The 18,942-nt window shown below is 44.4% G+C and overlaps 1 protein-coding gene across 1 annotated transcript in view; it reads left to right on the top strand.

The window, feature by feature from the left end:
* Nucleotides 1–5,832: 5,832 nt before the first annotated feature.
* TACC2 (transforming acidic coiled-coil containing protein 2) overlaps nt 5,833–18,942 on the top strand; it is a 238,908-nt gene continuing 225,798 nt past the window's right edge. The window contains exon 1 of the mRNA XM_073546592.1: nt 5,833–6,003. The gene's annotated coding sequence lies outside the window, so the exon portion shown is untranslated. The remainder of the gene's footprint in view (nt 6,004–18,942) is intronic.

Genomic DNA, 18,942 nt, shown 5'->3' with positions numbered 1-18,942 from the left:
CAGGCTATCATCCTGCGTCAGGCCTCAGAAAATCTGAGCCCCTGTCCACACAGACTGCTCCCTGAACCATCTGCCTCTAGGACCCAGCATCGACCTCCTTCTGCCCTGAGAAGTTTGGATCTATTTAATTAGTGGCTCATCTGTGACCCAGTGCGGGTAATAGCTTCATTTCCACTTCTGCTTGCTAGAGTGTTGGACCTTTTCAGAGTGCTCCAGTTTGGTGTCTGGAATCCCTCTTCTGGTATCCGTATCTGGCGATTCAGCTAAGTGTTCCCCTGTTTGTCTCACCTTACCGTCTTTAGTTTATCGGAGACTGCCTAGCGCGCATCTCCTCCCGTTCCCTATTCAGGACTTGGCCCCAGGGAGATTCAGGGCCCCAGGTTCCGGCTCGGCGATTGGTGAGGAACCAATATAGGGACTCGGAAGGAGTTCTAGGGAGAGATTAGATCTAGCCTAGGGGTCTCCAAATTCCATCCTTAGTGTCTGGGCCCCCTTCCCCATTCCCTTTTATGTTACACTTCGTTTTGCCTCACCGTGCGCGGCACGATGTTGCCGAGAACAAAGATTTATGTTCTGCCATAAACAATCCAATCACCAATGAATGAGAATCATTTTGCACATTCGCTGGAGAGTTGCCAACATGTCTATATTGAACTAACATACACACATACGTATATAGCACTTATATATACATACATGTACATGGCACACACTTATACACACACACACATGTACATGGCACACACTTATACACACATACATGTACATGGCACACAGTTATACACACGTATATGCTAATTATGCAAATTGTCTCTTCTCTTCAGAGAGGAAGAGGACTAGAACTCTAGTGCCACCTATTGGAGGTAGCAATCCAAAAAGTCAATGTTGACCCTTTAACGAGCCTAGTTACATGACTTAGGATAAAAGCCAAACCAGAATCTCCATTTGCAGACACTGTGTTTCGGGGTACTGCCCTTCATCAGTGCAAAGTGGGAGATCTGGTTTGGCTTTTATCCTAAGTCATGTAACTAGGCTCGTTAAAGAGTCAACATTGAGTTTTAGGATTGCTACCTCCAATAGGTGGCACTAGAGTTCTAGTCCTCTTCCTCTCTGAAGAGACAATTTGCATAATTAGCATATTTCCCAGAGGAGCATTGCGGCTTTAAGTCTCCTCACCTCGACATGCTTAGCATGTCATTCTCCGCAAGGAGAAATGATACTTCTTTGACACACGTATATGGCACACAACTGTACACACACTCACATGTACATGGCATACACAAACACGTACATGACACACACATGTATATGGTACAAACACACACACAGGTACATGGCACACAAATATACACACACATGTACAATGCACACACTTATATACACACACATGTACATGGCGCACACACACACATGTACATGGCACACACTTATACACACATACACGTACATGGCACACACTTATACACACATACACGTACATGGCACACACTTATACACACATATACATGGCACACACATCCTGCACAACAAATGCTCATTTGATACATGTGATTCATATAAACACATACACATAGCTCACAGACAGCACACAGTACATATACCACCCATTACACACACATCAATACACACACTGCAAACACCTCACAGGAACACACTGCTTTATGCTAGAGGGAATAGGATGTTCCACAATTTGAACTGCAGCTTCTGCTCCCAGCAGCACTGTGCCCTCTCCTCTGCTGGGACTGCCAACCAGAGCAGGATTAACTGACAACAGGACACATACCTCCCAACTTTTGAAGAAGGGAAAGAGGGACAAAGGCTGTGCTGGCAAATTTTAGGCCACACCACGACCACACCCATTTCACAACTAGTCACACCCATGTCCACGCCCCAACCACACCCATTCAGCACTGCTGATCACACTGACTGGTACTGAGGGCACAGTGGCTGGCATTATGGGCACCGTGGCTGGTACTGTGGGCACACTGACTGGTACTGAGGAAAAGAAAGAACAGAGAGAAAGAAAGGAGAGAGAACAAAAGAGGGGAATGAAAGAAAGAAAGAACAGAGAGAGGAAGAAAGATAGAACAGAGAGAGAAAGAAAGGAAAGAAAAAAGATCTCACCAGCTCATTTGGAAACAGCCTGTGGTGTGTGGGAGCAAGGGATCACGTAGTCCAGCATGTGATTTATCCAAAAAGGAAGAAAGGGAAATCCCAGCTGCTGAAAGATCCGTTTATTGAATAAAAAGTGAGACAGAGTTCACATGATTGTCTCTATGATGCGTTTCGAACACCCACACTGTGTTCTTTATCAAAAACCTTTTTGATAAAGAACACAGAATAGAAAGAACAGAGAAAAAGAAAGAACAGAGAGAAAGAAAGAATGTACAGAGAGTGAAAGAAAGAACAGAGAGAGAAAGAAAGAGGGGAAAGAAAGTAATAACAGAGAGAGAGAAAGAAAGAAAGAAAGAAAGAACAGAGAGAGAGGAAGAAAGAACAGAGAGAGAAAGAAAGAACAGAGAAAGAAAGAAAAAACAGAGAGAAAGAAAGAACAGAGAGAGAGAAAGAGGGGAAAGAAAGAACAGAGAGAAAGAAAGAGGGGACAGAAAAAAGAACAGAGAGAGAGAAAGAAAGGGGAAAGAAAGAACAGGGAGGGAGAGAAAGAAAGAGGGGAAAGAGAGAAAGAACAGAGAGGGGGGAAAGAAAGAAAGAAAGAGGGGAAAGAAAGAAAGAACAGAGAGAGAAAGAAGAAAAAACAGAGAAAGAAAGAGGGGAAAGAAAGAACAGAGAGCAAAAGAAAAAGAAAGAACAGAGAGAAAGAAAGGGGGAAAGAAAGAAACAGAGAGAGAAAGGAAGGTAGAAAGAACAGAGAGAAAGAAAGAACAGAGAGAGAGAAAGAAAAAAAGATTAGAGAGAGAAAGAAAGATTAGAGAGGGAAAGAAAGAACAGAGAGAAAGAAAGAACAGAGAGAGAGAAAGAAAGATTAGAGAGGGAAAGAAAGAACAGAGAGAAAGAAACAGAATAAGAAAGAAACATAGAGAGAGAAAGAAAGAACAGAGAAAGAAAGAAAGATTAGAGAGGGAATAAAAGAACAGAGAGAGAAAGAAACAGAGAGAAAGATTCTATAAAGATACTATAGCAGCTAGGCTTACATTGTAGTACCCACCTGAGCCTCCCGATGCAGGACATATCATGATCTGCTCACATGACTGGCATCCCCGATTCCAAGGTGATCCCACTGTCCGCGCTGTCGGAGGAGGACACGTTGATGGATCTGAAGCATTCCCCGAAGTGCCTCCATGGTTCTGTCACAATCTCCTCCCGAAATTACCTAATTTCCAGTCAGCTTCCAGCACATCACTTCCGGTGGAATGTCACGTGCGAGTTTTAAAGTGCTCCTCCGGGCTTCGCTGTGTACTCCTATATCCGCGGGAAAAGTGAGCTCCTGGCCGGGACAGCAGGGCAGACACTCAAAATCAGGACTGTCTCGCTGGATCTGGGATTGGTTGGTAGGTATGAATGCTTCCCTCCATACACCTTGTACACGCACGGCTCCGCACACCTCATACACACACGGTTCCGCTTTGTATGCCTCGTACACACACACGGCTCCACTCCATACACCTTGCACACTAACGGCTCCACTCAGTACACACATGGCTCCACTCTGTAAACCTCGTACACACACTGCTCTGCTCCGCTCCGTACACGCGGCTCAGCTCCGTACACTTCGTACACACAGGGCTCCGTTTTATACACCCTGTACACACGCGGTTCCACTCTGTACACCCCGTACACACACATGGCTCCGTACACTTCATACACACAGGGCTCCATTCCGTACACCTCGTACACACAAGGCTCAGCTCCATACACCTTGTACACACACAGCTCTGCTCTGCACACCCTATACACACGAGGCTCCGCTCCGTACACCAAGTTCACACACAGCTCAGCTCCGTACACCTTGCACACACACAGCTCTGCTCCGCACACCCCATACACACTCTGCTCCGCTCCGCACACCCTATACACACACGCTCCGCTCCGTACACCTCGTACACACACGGCTCCACTCCGCACACCCCATACACACACGACTCCTCTCCATACACCTCGTACACACACGGTTCTGCTCCATACACCTCGTAAACACACAGCTCTGCTACATCCACCTTGTAAACCCCTCCTGACCCCACACTTAAACTTCCTCTCATCCAGCACCATGACAACCAGCACAGCAGAGTCCTGCATACACTGAGGCCCCTGATCATGTGACCCCTGACTCCTCCTCTCCTGTGACCTTATTTATTAGCAGTGAGGGGCTGCGGTGGGTCTCTTTGGGAGGGTGAGGAATGGATGGGGTCGGTGCATGGGGGGTGTGGCGGCTTATCAGTGCAGTGCGGGAAAAGTAAACTCCCGCCTGGGACAGCGAGGCAGGCTGTGAAAATCGGGACTGTCCCACTGGATCCAGGACGGTTGGGAGGCTTGAGGACAGTAGACATTTTCCCCATGAGCAGCACACACACTGGGTGCTGTACTACTTATTTGACAGCTCAGGTTGGTAGCTGCCAGCCATCTCTAAGCTCTCCCTTCCCCTTAGAGGCGCCCTGCAGGATGACAGGAGCAGCGGCCAACGAGCACTTCTATCATTCTTATGTGGGAGGTTCAGTGGTCGAAGCTCCTGTCCTTCACTGACCACTCCTTTTTCAATGCCAGGCCCTCACCAAAGGTCCTGATATTCCCAGAGTACATGGCCTGTGGTAACATCACTGTTACAAGGCAGGAAGTGGAGCCGGCGATACCTGTGCAACACTTTTACCAACTTCCTCAGCGATTAGGGATATAAAAAAACACGATGACGGTTTAGGTCTCTGTGCACTTCTCATCATTTGCTGAGTCTCTGAGCATTCTCACTTTCCTCCTACTAACTAGCTGGGTAGAGTTGGTCCACATAACAGCTGTAACCCTAATATTGGTAGTTAAAAGTTTATTTTTTTGTTTTAAATAATTTTGTCCAGCATGGAAAATTATGAAACTTAGCAAGTCAATGTATTAGGGGATTTACTTTCAGTACTGTGAAAAAAAAATTGCACGTAAGAAGCTTCTACACCCTGCTTTTTGCTAGTCTATTTATCTGCCTTGATATCAGAACGTACTGATTTTGGAGTACAGATGATGGCCGTGATGGGTCAGCTCAGCAGTTGTCTCCACCTCTGAGTTTTCTGCTTATCAGAACAATCTCCCGCAGCAACTTATCCCCAAAGATAATGAGACACAGGTGCTAACCCTTTCACTGCCATCATCTGTACTCCAAATCAGTACATTCTCATATCATGGCAATAAAAGACAGGGGTCTGCAATCGACTTACAGGCAATATTTTGACTTGACAGAACAGAAATCCCCTAATAAAGTGATTTGCAAAGTGTCATAACTTTCCATGTTGGACAAAATTATTAAAAACAATAAAAGTTTATTTGCCCTATAGGCCCTTGTACTTACCTGAATTATGTAACATAATGGGATCCGCGTTTCATTTGTTTGTTTTCTCACCTATATTCTCTATTTCCTACCTGTAACTTTTCCTGTTCCTCACAATATTTTCAGAGACTTTTTTACCTTTGGGCCGGTTCTGTCCCTGCCCCCCAATGTTAGTTGTACGGCTCGAGCGTCGCAGGCCCGTTATAAAGCTCTGGGATCAGATTCCTCACACTTCACCAGAGTTTCTGATCCCATTTATAGAAGCTTGCTGCATGTGACCTGCTCAGGAGAGAGGATCAGCCTTCACTGCCAGCAGGGACAGGAGAGGCAGAGGAAGGCTACATAGGAGCAGAAGTAAGTAGATAGCAGCCTGGATTATCCTAGAAGCAGCACAAGAGGCAGATGAGAGGCAGCGGACACATCTCAGACACTCTGGACAGACTTTGAGACAAGGGGCAGAGATTATCAGGTGACTCAGCGTGCACAGAGGACTGCTCCATTCCTTGGGATATGTGAGAAGGGTAAGAGACCATGACTTGTACATCTACTCGCTCTGGATCCGAGTCTTTTAAAGGGTTACTAACGCATAATATGTCGTAATATGTCATGTAATTGTAAAATGTACTTTCAAAACTAGATGTAGAGTGACAGCATACATGGGAACCTATTGGAAAGCTTCTAAACATATTGCTGTTTAGTAAAAGTATATATTAACTTCTCGAAAGTTGACCAATGGCTAGTATAAGAGGGGTAAATTATAGATGCTAGTCCGGGCCCAACCTGGAGTCTAAGGCTATGTGCACACGCTGCGGATTGGTCTGCGGATTTGTATCTGCGGAACCGCAGGTAAAATGACCTGCGGATTGCCCTGCGGTTTATCACCTCTACAATGGAGGAGATGGTAAACCACAGCAGAATTCGCAGAAAAGAATGACATGTCATTTCTTTCTGCGGATTCAAAACCGCAGCTTTTCCGCAGTTAAAAATCCACAGCATGTGCACAGCAGAATGTAAATCACATAGATTTACATGCTACTGTACACTGTCTTGCAGAACTGCTGCAGATCCGCAGCGGCCAAAACCGCAGCGGATCCGCAGCAAAAACCGCAGCGTGTGCACAAAGCCTAAGGATCTGAACTGACAGCTTTATAGATCCCTAAGAAACGATCAATTTGAGTCAGACTCTGGAACAGGCTGGGATTTGTATCCGTAATATGATGGGCACATACATGAATAATAATAATAAACTTGTCCGAAACTTGCCAATGTTTCGTCGTCGTCAGGTAAAGAGCCTTTAAATCAACATAGATTAGCAACATGAAAATCTCTTTGGGTCAATCACAAGTACATATGATTATAAGGAGCAGTCGTCAGCAGACCCTTTTACACAGCCTGGTCAAGTGTCAGATTGGGCATAAAAATAAGCAGATTTTGGTTTTAAAAATCATTGGGAACCCACGTCACCTCTGGCATTTCTCCCTGGCACAAGATATTAATAGCAAGGATCCTTCTGAATGTAAAGAGAAGAGGCACAGATAGGTGAAAAATTGTGGATCAGTCGGTGTGCTTGTAGTCTAACCCCCACTGATCTAGAATTTATCACCTATCCTTTGAATGGAAGAAAACTTTTAAAGAGAATCTGCCAGTAAGATCAATCCTCCTAAACCGTTGATATGGGCATGCAGGTCATAGGAGACTGAATAAAATGATACCTTGATATCTAGGTTCCGATGTCTCACTCCTGAGAAATCCACATTTTAACATGTAAATGAGCTGTTAAGATCTGTGGACCGGACATAGATCTCCCCGTGAATCTGCATCCAGGATTTAAATGAAAGAGTGAGTTACCAGAGTGAGACATGTAATGACTGACGGTCTGCTCCCTTGATCTTTATGTCTCACATTGGTAATGTCGCTTTCATTTAAATCCTGAAGGCAATTTAAATACCTTTTAGACCCTACATAAAGGGTATATCGAAGACTTTATGAAAAACTAAAAATGTGCCCAAGAACTAACAGGTAAGTGCTAGTTGCTACCCACCTACTTGTTGTGCCCAGCACCTTTCATCGTTAGCACAAAGTGATTACAGATAGCTCTTGCCGGGGATTCAGCTGCCTTTGCTGACATCACATCGACAGAGCGGCTGCTTCTTTTCCGCTCTGCTCTGTTGACAGGGTGGGACTTTGATGTCATTCTGATTGACAGCCACATTACCACTGCCAACTGTCAATCAGAATGACGCTGGAAGTCCAGCCTCAGTGACAGAGCAGGATGAAAAAGAAGACACTACTCTGTCGACGTGACGTCAGCAGAGGCAGCTGAATCCCCAGCAGGAGCGGTCAGTGACCACCCTGTGCTGGTGATGAATGGCGCCAGGCAAAACAGGCAGGAAGGTAGCAATTGCCTACCTGATTGTCAAAAACTAAAAATATACCTAAGCACTAAGGCCCAGATATACCCTCTAATGATATGTCCTGAGTACAGAGTTTATGGTGAAGTGAAAAGTGGACATGCTCATGTTCTGTAAATACATATAGGTGGGACCCTTTGATCTGCAACTGAAAACTTTATTTTGTTAAATAGTCCACAGATCAGTAATTGGGTTGTTCAGACTGGCCCAACAGAGAACCAACGGCCAACAGTTCCTCCAATTTATGAAACAGGTAAAGGAGATGACAACCTCAATTGAATCTAATATGGAGTCCGTGACTTGCTCTCAGAACAATTATTACAAGGGTCAATGGTAAATAATTAATTAGAATGTATAGATGATGTGATCTGTGTGCAGCATGATAATGCAAATCTAAGTTGGCAAGCACATGGATGGCAGATGGACCCTTGGACTTCAACGACATGTAAATTCCCAGGCTGGGAGGAAATGTTCTCTAACCCCCCAAAAATTCAGAAAAGTTTCTCTACCGGCATGCCTATCTATCTACCAGCCACACCAGAAACAGTCTATGGATTATGGCGGTGCTGTTTCTGGACCCAAACCAATTATCCAAATATTGCACTATAGAGCTGACAGTGACCAACCATTTGTGTTGCATAGTAAAAATGGAAGATGTTCCCAGTGCGGGAGGCTGACCTCTGTCCAGGATAATATGTGGCCACCTTTGGAGTCTCTGGCAGGTCTGTACTATCAGCTGCCAAATGTGAAAGATATTCTATGCTAGAAGTAATGCTCACTAATATCTAATGGAATATGAGACTCATTTTTTGTTGAATTTGTGCAAAAAATTAAAAACCTATCCTCAGTATCATAGCATCTTTCTACAATAGTTTCACTAGAATAAATACAAATGGCATCTGTCAACTCAAAAATAGGCGTCTGCAGACTGATTCTGCAGAAGGCATTCCACTTAGCAGGTCCAAAGATCATTTTGCTTTTCATCTTCTAACCTCTATACAGGGATCCGGCCTTATCTACCTGGTCTCCTTGGTTGCATCCATGGAATAGCTGCTGACTGGTGATGTAAGATGAGGGAAAAACAAATAGGACAAAGGCAAAGTCAGAGCCAGTACATGTAGTCAAGAGAAGGTGGATCTAATCCCAGGAAGAACTTCATTTTATCAAGGATGAAAGTGCCCCATTCTGGCAATCAGTGGGGTTCCCGGCGGTTGACCTCCACCAATCTAGAATGTATTAGAGAACCCCATTAATATCTAGAATTAATAACTTATAGCATCCAGAGAATCCACCAGGATAGTAAAATATATAACTGGCAATGGCCTAGAACACAATGAAGGTATTCCCCAGCTGTTTACAAGCATTATCATCACGGTCCCCTTGGGTCTCACAATCTATATTCTATACAATAAGGATGGGCTGGAAAGACAATAGTGCAATAAAGTCTTATCCAGGTGAAAAGATATCAAATGTATGGGAGAATTGCTCACCTGGCAGGGTTGTGTGAGCACAACTGCATAATACATAATACACCTAGGATTGGCTGCTGCAGACCCACAAGGATTCCAGGATGAATGATAGTGGAGAAAAGTGGGTTAAATACCACTCTACTTTGATAGAGGAGACCATTTATGGATGGAGTCAGAGACTCGAGTTGAAAAAAATGTTTGTTTTTTTTGTCAACGCCTTTCAAAGTTATACACTTGTGGTTTGTCCTGAAGAAGTCTGTAACTTCGAAATACATTGACAAATAAACCGCATTTTATTCTACCTGGGACACTGAGTCCATCCATCAATGGTCTCCTCTGTCCTGGCAGTGCAGAATTTTACCCATTTTTCTCCACTTTCATTCAATCTAAATTCCCTATGATTAAGTGGTTGTAGGGTCAGAGCAAATTGGAGGAAACTCACACAAACATGGGGTGAATATACAAACTTATTGTAGTTGTCCATGGGGGTAACACAGGACCCCAACGCTGTGAAGCAACAGTCCTAAATAGTGATCAGCCCAATATACATGTCTGTAGGACTATAGTAGAACTTGTAACTCGATGATTTGTCGCCTATAAATAGATCATTGCTCCGGGGATATCTGTTCACATAACACAACAAACAATCGCCTCTGTAGAGCGTTATGTAAGCCGGCGTCAGCTCATATTTCTGTGACAATCGGCTCCATTGAACGGTGAACAACAATATGCAGGCAAAGGCAAGTGAAGAGCAATACACCTTCACTGTAGAGTAGAAGACCTCCGGATGCCCCACAGGCTGGGCGCTCCCGGTATGGACACCACAGACTAAGAGTAAACAGGCATCTAGTAACTGGAACACTAGGTAATTATGCCAGGAAAATTATATTCCTAGCTGCTCCTCAATATAATGAATAAGCCATTAAAACAATGACATATTATACTTAGTGTAGGTAATTTGGCAGGGAAATAGGAGTTTTTCCAATAATGCACATTGTGAAAGGTACATAGATGTGTAGGGACAGGAACAGAAATCCCAGCAGCTATGGCAGCTGGCACGGAGAGATGTGACTGGTATGCAGCCGGCTGAGAGGCATCATCCCAATTAACAAATAGCAAAACCGAAAGAAATGCACTGGAGTATAAGTTGGTATACATGCGGAGCGGTGCACCGAGCCCTTGGCCACACCAAATAGCCGTCATTTGCACATACAATAAAACCGTTTTTTTTTCTGTAGAACTAAAAGAAAATCTGTACTGCAGGCACGAGTCCTACAGGGGCTAAGTCTCCTATAGGACACTACAAGTGGTTTAAAGCAAGTTTTTGGGAGTGACTGACTCACTTTAAAAGTTGATTGTGAGTGTAAATGGTGAAGGCATAACCATTACTTATGAAAGCCTGTATAACAGCGACAGAGGATATATTTCTCAATAGTATAGAGCTGCTGTACAGACTCAGTCAGATGCCACAGGTGCGGAGGTTTCTTACCCTAGAGAAATGTTGCCAGCAGGGAGGGAGGTAAGATAAAGAAAGACACTGGGCCAGATTCATCAAAATTGGCTATTTGCGCCTCAATTAATCAGGAGCATCTGAGAAGTGGAATGGGCCTTGTCACAAATCTTACTCCAGTGAGGGACTCAATTTCTGGAGTAAGGAACACCTCTGCCCGTCATGAATTAGACGAGCCGTGATGTCATGCACCCATCCCACCCCAGATTTGCACATTTTGGAAGCTAGGAGAAACTGGCACTTCCAGCGGGTGGCCACCACCGACAACACCTGATCAGTGAGGGTGCCAGACTCCAACTGATCAGACATTGATGACCTATCCTAAGGATACCCCATCAATGTAAAAGTAGTGGACTAACTCTTAACACTATTTTGATTGAAAAAGAATAAAATCCATCCCACCGCGACAAGGTGACCCAATCTGGATGGTCCTATCTCTAGTATTAAAACTTTACCTTGTGTCAGCCGACCTCAATACAGATGGAGCAGAGCAGGACCCAGACCTGACTGTTCAGACACATGCCCAGTTAAACATTTCATTAATTTAGCTTCCGATTGTCAGGTGTCTGAACAGTCCAGCTTGGGTCTTGCTGTGCCTCATCTATACTTATTTGCTTACTACAGAGTATATGCTCAGTTTGCTTTCATCTTGGGTTTTGTCTGCTGAGTGGCTACAGTGCGACCGTGCATCTACACATTGCATGTATTCCAACTAATGTTCCGGCTCCTTTCTTGGTTTTGCTTCACGATAATCTTGAATGAATGATCGTATGGTTTCAGGTTGGATAATGACAGCAGAGAGTCCCTGTAAAAGTATAGTTAATGTCCTGTCTCCAGGTAATAGTGATTTGTGACACACATTAGTTTGGGTCCTTACATGTGTCACAGCAGCGGTGACCAGGACAGTGGCCCTCGGCTCCCAAGTAATAGGAAGAGATGTGAATGGTGAAAGGTAGTTAAATGAATAGTTTGTGATGCCACCTGTGACTCCACCGGTGTCTGCAGCAGAATCATTAGTGTTCATACAACCTCGGGGACCGGGCCCAGCCTTGTGCTTAGAACTTCTAGGAAGGGTTCTTCCTCTAACCCACGTCCTCTATGTTCCCTTTACTCCTATGTTCCGTACTTGTCCTTTCCCTTCTATGGAAGCTCAGGCTTCGGTTCAATGTCCTTCTCCTTCTTTCCTTTCCTGTGCCAGCTGGCTCAGGTCACTGAGGCAGCTGCAGCACTCCTTCCTCCATCCCTCTTCCAGGTATCCCCACTCCTCCCGAGTGGCTTCCAATCCTACTCCACCTCTGGACTCAACTGAACCTCAATCCTGGAACTGTCCCACTCTTTTATATGTATCGTAAACTCCACCCACCTCCCAGCACGTCTAGTGTGCCAAGCAGGGAACCACCAAAGGTGCTCTGCTTCTCTCTAAGCAAGGAGCCGCAATGTGGCTTTGCTGAACTACTCTATTGTGTGGGGTGCGAGTGTTGGAGCGTGGTCAGGAGCCTCCAACTTACCTGGATGGTGGGGCACCACACCTTAGGAGAAGGTGCAGTACCTCTGTGGCGACTGAGCCTCAGGGGCGCCACATACCCCCCCGTTAAACACAGCACGTCCGGGGGCTGCAAGGTAAACAAAGTTGACAGTACAGGAACATACAAATTTTTGCAATGCTGAATAAACATTTCTTATACTAAACTTCCCAATGTGAGAGGCACTCATTCTTGAACATTACAAACAATTCTTAAGTAACTATCTAAAATTCTAAGTCAAAAGTGCAATTTTTCCATATAATACTTAATTCAAGGTGCTATTATCTGTTACTCTCCATCACTTCAGTATTCTTCATCTTTCCATCTCTAGTACTGTACACTTTTCTTTTCTCTCTCTAGTGCACATTTTCTACTTTCTTTCAACTCTGAGTGACAACCGTGATGCCTGGTTCACCGTATACATTTTCAATTCTTTATTCAAATCTCTCATCTCTGTATCAAAACATTCCTAATTCTCTATAAAAGCCATTTCCTAGTTACCAATACTGTTATAAGACACATCATTAAATACTTCACATTAAAACTTTTCAACGATTCTTGTAAGTGCTGGACACTGTTCCCAGCTGGGATATCTTGCAGTGTCCTTGATTGGAGTCATGCTCCAAATGAGGTGGATGTAATCTTCGCAAAATGTCCATATGTAAAACCAAGAGAGGGCACCTAAAGAGGTACAACTATTTACAAACACAGTTTTTGGATCACTCCAAGTTCATGATCGCTCAGTTCAAATGTAAAGGCTGCCAATAAATAGGGCAACTCTGGAAAAACAACGGTGCAAATAAACCCTCCTGGGTAACGAGAGTTAGTGGTTGTTGTCCCCTCCTGGGGTTCTGGAAGCTGCTGATTGTGAACTGCTACCAAATGAAATACTTTGGGTGTCTTCATCCTGCTGCTGGTTGCTTGCTAATTGCATGTACTCTGCTTCCCACAGGGAGAGATAGGGATTGGTCGGGGTTATTGAAAGGGCCATGGAAATGTCTACTGCCTGCGGAGACGGCATATCCGCTACCTCCGATGGCGCTTCTGCTGCCATGGTGATTCAGCCAGCACTGTCACCCGTTCCTCGGGATCCGATTCTTCAGTGTCCATCGGGACCTCCGGTGGCAGCACCGCAGCCTGGGGCTGCCGGCGGAGGTCAACTGGGCCATTCCTATCTGTGGGTTCTGCTCCCAAGACTAGGGTCAGGTCTGGGGCAGTGGTTGCACCTTGTGCCTTCAGGCGCGGTTCCGGTCCGGGCACCTGATAGTGGACAGCGGCAGCCGCAACTCCCGGAGTTGTAGATGGGATGGCCCACAGTTGGATTCGGGCAGGGGCAAGGCCGGTTTCGGCTGGGGTCATCAGTGGAGGCCGGTGCAACCGCGCCCGGTCCAGACGGGGACGCGGTCCTGGCCCTCCGTTCTGCTCCAGAGCCCTCATAAACCTCCTCCGGACGGGACTCATCCAATGGCAATATCGGTTGTAAGGTGGTGGCGGACGCTGCAGGGGATGTATCAGCGGTCGCAGCCTCCGCAGGGGTGGCCTGGGGGCGAGTGGCTTCTCCTCCCCCTGTTCTGTCTTCTTTTCTCTTTCCATCATGGCGTTCTGGCGTTCTTCTCCCTCCTCTCTCGGCCCCTTTCCCGCCACTGGCTTCTGCCCCTCCTTCTTGGGGCGTCGCCCTCTTCCAGCGCCTCCATACCAAGCCAGTATACGAACCCCTCGGGGGATGGGCCATGTCGCTGTCACATAGTAATTCAGGCAGGGGAGGCCCAAGACTGTTCGCGGTCTTTTCCTAGGACCTCCCATCTCGTCACGCCCTTCTTCTCCACGCCAAAGGCCATTTTTAATATTCATTTCACAATCTATTAAATTGGGTCTTCTGCACATTCTCAAAAGTTTTAAGTCCAACAAATCTTAGGCACACAGAACCCAATGGCATTGGGTCTCGTCATCCTGTTCGTGACGCAAACTCCCAGGGCTGTGGGGTACTCGGTACCGGGCCGGTATCAGTGGAATGTGTCACAGCAGCGGTGACCCGGACCATGGCCCTGGGCGCCCAAGTAATAGGAAGAGATGTGAATGGTGAAAGGTAGTTAAATGAATAGTTTGTGACATCACCTGTGGTGTTCGGCAAGGGAGGTGTTAAGCCAATGCTGCAGACAGATCCTCTGGGACAGATGGTGTGGTGCAGCAAGGATGGTATAGCCCTCCACAGGCAGGGCTGTTGTCCCAGGGCAGTGTAGATGTGGGGACGCTTAGATGGTGTAGTGAATGACGCAGGGAATATAGCAGTGCCAGGTGGACGGACGCAGGAAGGAATGGAGGACACCAGGGCATGTAGTTCCAAAGCTTTACTCACAGTCTGTAGTGCCCGCTTCTGTGCCGGTGTCCTCCGGGTCAGGGACTCAGTCAACCTCCAGGCAAGATGGGATGCTCCCTTCCACACTCCGCCAACTTATGTGCCTTTCCTGAACGTCTCCTCTATAGTGCCTTAAGTGTGAAGATCTCCTAGTACTGTGTTACACTGGAGTTCCTCCTGACAGATGTTCCCAAGAACTCTACTTGCACGGCAGACAGAGAAAAACAAAAACAAAACAAATATCCTGGAATAAAAAAGTAAAAAAATGTAAAAAAATATATTGCAAAAATTGCATGAAAGTAGTAATAATAGTAATAATAAGGGTATTTAGTTAACATAATTTTGATCAAAATAATGTAGAAGCCATCCCGCCACGTCACGGCAACCCTTGTGGGACAGTCCTAACTCTTGTATTTAAAACCTTTCCACTTGTCAAGTGACGTAAAATGTGAACAAGGACAGAGGGACTGAACCACCAGTAATACTATAGGCCAGACAGGATGGATTTTCCAACTCAGACAGGGCGGTCACACCCTTATATGCACAGAATGCACAATGAAACAAACGAGAAACTGGGTCTGAGCAGAAAAAGTAAATTAATGTGCATGCAAAATGTAATTGCATATGAACACATGACCATTACACAGAGAAAAACAAAAACAAAACACAAAACAAATATCCTGGAATAAAAAAGTAAAAAAATGTAAAAAAATATATTGCAAAAATTTCATGAAAGTAGTAATAATAGTAATAATAAGGGTATTTAGTTAACATAATTTTGATCAAAATAATGTAGAAGCCATCCCGCCACGTCACGGCAACCCTTGTGGGACAGTCCTAACTCTTGTATTTAAAACCTTTCCACTTGTCAAGTGACGTAAAATGTGAACAAGGACAGAGGGACTGAACCACCAGTAATACTATAGGCCAGACAGGATGGATTTTCCAACTCAGACAGGGCGGTCACACCCTTATATGCACAGAATGCACAATGAAACAAACGAGAAACTGGGTCTGAGCAGAAAAAGTAAATTAATGTGCATGCAAAATGTAATTGCATATGAACACATGACCATTACACAGAGAAAAACAAAAACAAAACACAAAACAAATATCCTGGAATAAAAAAGTAAAAAAAGTAAAAAAATGTAAAAAAATGTAAAAAAATATGTAAAAATTTGTTTTGTGTTTTGTTTTTGTTTTTCTCTGTGTAATGGTCATGTGTTCATATGCAATTACATTTTGCATGCACATTAATTTACTTTTTCTGCTCAGACCCAGTTTCTCGTTTGTTTCATTGTGCATTCTGTGCATATAAGGGTGTGACCGCCCTGTCTGAGTTGGAAAATCCATCCTGTCTGGCCTATAGTATTACTGGTGGTTCAGTCCCTCTATCCTTGTTCACATTTTACGTCACTTGACAAGTGGAAAGGTTTTAAATACAAGAGTTAGGACTGTCCCACAAGGGTTGCCGTGACGTGGCGGGATGGCTTCTACATTATTTTGATCAAAATTATGTTAACTAAATACCCTTATTATTACTATTATTACTACTTTCATGCAATTTTTGCAATATATTTTTTTACATTTTTTTACTTTTTTATTCCAGGATATTTGTTTTGTGTTTTGTTTTTGTTTTTCTCTGTGTAATGGTCATGTGTTCATATGCAATTACATTTTGCATGCACATTAATTTACTTTTTCTGCTCAGACCCAGTTTCTCGTTTGTTTCATTGTGCATTCTGTGCATATAAGGGTGTGACCGCCCTGTCTGAGTTGGAAAATCCATCCTGTCTGGCCTATAGTATTACTGGTGGTTCAGTCCCTCTGTCCTTGTTCACATTTTACGTCACTTGACAAGTGGAAAGGTTTTAAATACAAGAGTTAGGACTGTCCCACAAGGGTTGCCGTGACGTGGCGGGATGGCTTCTACATTATTTTGATCAAAATTATGTTAACTAAATACCCTTATTATTACTATTATTACTACTTTCATGAAATTTTTGCAATATATTTTTTTACATTTTTTTACATTTTTTTACTTTTTTTACTTTTTTATTCCAGGATATTTGTTTTGTGTTTTGTTTTTGTTTTTCTCTGTGTAATGGTCATGTGTTCATATGCAATTACATTTTGCATGCACATTAATTTACTTTTTCTGCTCAGACCCAGTTTCTCGTTTGTTTCATTGTGCATTCTGTGCATATAAGGGTGTGACCGCCCTGTCTGAGTTGGAAAATCCATCCTGTCTGGCCTATAGTATTACTGGTGGTTCAGTCCCTCTGTCCTTGTTCACATTTTACGTCACTTGACAAGTGGAAAGGTTTTAAATACAAGAGTTAGGACTGTCCCACAAGGGTTGCCGTGACGTGGCGGGATGGCTTCTACATTATTTTGATCAAAATTATGTTAACTAAATACCCTTATTATTACTATTATTACTACTTTCATGCAATTTTTGCAATATATTTTTTTACATTTTTTTACTTTTTTATTCCAGGATATTTGTTTTCTGTTTTGTTTTTGTTTTTCTCTGTGTAATGGTCATGTGTTCATATGCAATTACATTTTGCATGCACATTAATTTACTTTTTCTGCTCAGACCCAGTTTCTCGTTTTCACGGCAGACAGCTGTAGCCTGCTTTGGGGACTCTCTACTCCTAAGTCCCGGTTCTCTATCCGTGTTACTGTTGTGCCCTCAAGTCTTAGATGGGAGTAGTGCATTTACAGCCCACTACTCCACCGGTGTCTGCTGCAGAACCATTAGTGTTCATACAACCTCGAGGACCGGACCCCGGCCTTGCGCTTAGAACTTCTAGGCAGGGTTCTTCCTCTAACCCATGTCCTCTATGTTCCCTTTACTCCTACGTTCCGTACTTGTCCTTTCCCTTCTATGGAAGCTCAGGCTTCGGTTCAATGTCCTTCTCCTTCTTTCCTTTCCCGTGCTAGCTGGCTCAGGTCACCGAGGCAGCTGCAGCACTTCTTCCTCCATCCCTCTTCCAGGGATCCCCACTCCTCCCGAGTGGCTTCCAATCCTACTCCACCACTGAACTCAACTGAACCTCAATCCTGGAACTGTCCCACTCTTTTATATGTATCGTAAACTCCACCCACCTCCCAGCACGTCTAGTGTTCCAAGCAGGGAACCACCAAAGGTGCTCTCCTTCTCTCTAAGCAAGGAGCCGCAATGTGGCTTTGCTGAACTACTCTATTGTGTGGGGTGTAGGTGTTGGAGCGTGGTCAGGAGCCTCCAACTTACCTGGATGGTGGGGCACCACACCTTAGGAGGAGGTGCAGTACCTCTGTGGTGACTGAGCCTCAGGGGCGCCACATATGCACTATAGTAAACAATAGGGCATTACTCTTCTGGCCCCTGATCAGTTGCCCAGGTTGTTAGTCCCTGTTTTTAGTGTTAATAACATCCCACATCAGTGATTATAATTCTACATGATTGCAGGTTGACAATTATATAATAACAGATCTGTTTGTGTGTAGTGATCTATGGCCGCTTTTAGCAGCAGTAATAATAATAATGACATCATCAGACCCAGGGTCTTGTGTCTGAAACCCCTCTTTGTTTTTCAATTTTGGCAGTTCATGTTTGTCTCCCTGTCCATGTGGTCGGATGAGGATTAGCTGTTGAGATCATGTTCCTTCTCAGTCGCTTAGCAGGACGCCGATAAATTTAGCTTAGAAAGACTCACACTCGTGATTGCTGGAACCCTAAACAATTACACGGACACTGCTGCACTATTAGATCTGCAGTGCTGGACATTCTCATTATTTCAGGTGCCAAGTTAGCAAAATTTTACTTTCTTGAGATATTCAAAATCACAGAGTAAAGTTGGGGTATATGCACATGACGTCTTTTTCAGGTGGATTCCACCTGAAAAAGCACTTAGGAAAGTTAGAAGAATGAACACGTGTCAAAACAACTTGCTGTGCTCATGTGCAGTCTTTTTGAACTTCTAAAGTCATAAAGCAGATAATAGAAGTGAACCAACCATCCTTCGCTCACTAATTTATTCATACCGCTAAAAAGCACCAGGTTTTACTAAAGCATCTTGTGCTTCAAAAACTCTGCGGGTGCACCAGTGTCTAAATGACGCCATGGGCACATACCCTTTAAAGGTTTTTATCAAGTTTTTAGGTTGTACTCAGTCAGTAGGATCACTGATCGCTGGGGGTCTG

Source organism: Dendrobates tinctorius, unplaced genomic scaffold, assembly GCF_039654945.1.
Source record: "Dendrobates tinctorius isolate UK_male_01 unplaced genomic scaffold, ASM3965494v1 ptg000149l, whole genome shotgun sequence".
NCBI classification, from domain to species: Eukaryota; Metazoa; Chordata; class Amphibia; order Anura; family Dendrobatidae; genus Dendrobates; species Dendrobates tinctorius.
This window is presented reverse-complemented; position numbering and strand designations above follow the sequence as displayed.